This window comes from Halyomorpha halys, unplaced genomic scaffold (assembly GCF_000696795.3).
Source record: "Halyomorpha halys isolate HHAL.00 unplaced genomic scaffold, Hhal_1.1 Scaffold75.1, whole genome shotgun sequence".
In the NCBI taxonomy this organism is placed as follows: Eukaryota; Metazoa; Arthropoda; class Insecta; order Hemiptera; family Pentatomidae; genus Halyomorpha; species Halyomorpha halys.
The window spans coordinates 509,971-510,749 of NW_027112173.1; the positions used below are offsets into that span (position 1 = coordinate 509,971).

General features: G+C 29.1%; 1 non-coding gene across 1 annotated transcript; it reads left to right on the forward strand.

Annotated features, from left to right (window-relative positions):
* Positions 1 to 705: 705 nt before the first annotated feature.
* TRNAT-AGU (transfer RNA threonine (anticodon AGU)) lies at positions 706 to 779 on the forward strand. The gene has a single exon. It is a non-coding gene; the product is annotated as a tRNA-Thr (tRNA).

Sequence of the window (779 nt, forward strand, 5' to 3'; positions counted from 1 at the left end):
AAGTTTTCATTTTGTTAATAACCATGTTTTATGACCTTCAAACAATTTTAAGGATATTTATATTTATAAATGTATAGTCCTGAAATTAAATTATGGTATGTGACTCCTGGCTCAAGATCAAACATTGTAACGAATAACATAGATTTTAACATTTTAGAAGCTTTTTTCAGTTACCATGTTTTACAACCGATTGCCTCCAATAAAATTTCACTACTAACACTGTTTTTGTCTCCTTTAATTATTAGCATTAATTATATTCATAGTTTGTGTTCTATTAATGTTTTCTATTGTAAAATTATTTAATTATTAACTGATTAAAAATAAAAATAAATGTGAAGGATGGTAAATTTTTAGCTTCTCAATGGAGAACCTCAGTGGTAAACCAAAAAGATACCAAATTAAAGAAAGAAACAGATTTTTTTTTTATCTTGCTTCTAAAACTTTAAATTTTCATATGGCCTTTAACTCATGCTTTATTGATTATTTGATTTTCTGTTGGCATGATAGGAGAAATTTCTGATAGAAATATAATCAAAAATCTTTCATTGCTGAACTATCCAACATATTTTATTCCAGTATTGTCCACTGCTGTCTTTTATTTAAATGGAAATAATCAGAGATACAGGATTAACTGTTTAACCCCATAAAAAAAAATTGTTTTATCTACTTGGTAAGTAGTGTTATAGACGCCATTTTAGTTGTACCGGCGCCGTGGCTTAGTTGGTTAAAGCGCCTGTCTAGTAAACAGGAGATCGCGAGTTCGAATCTCGCCGGTGCCT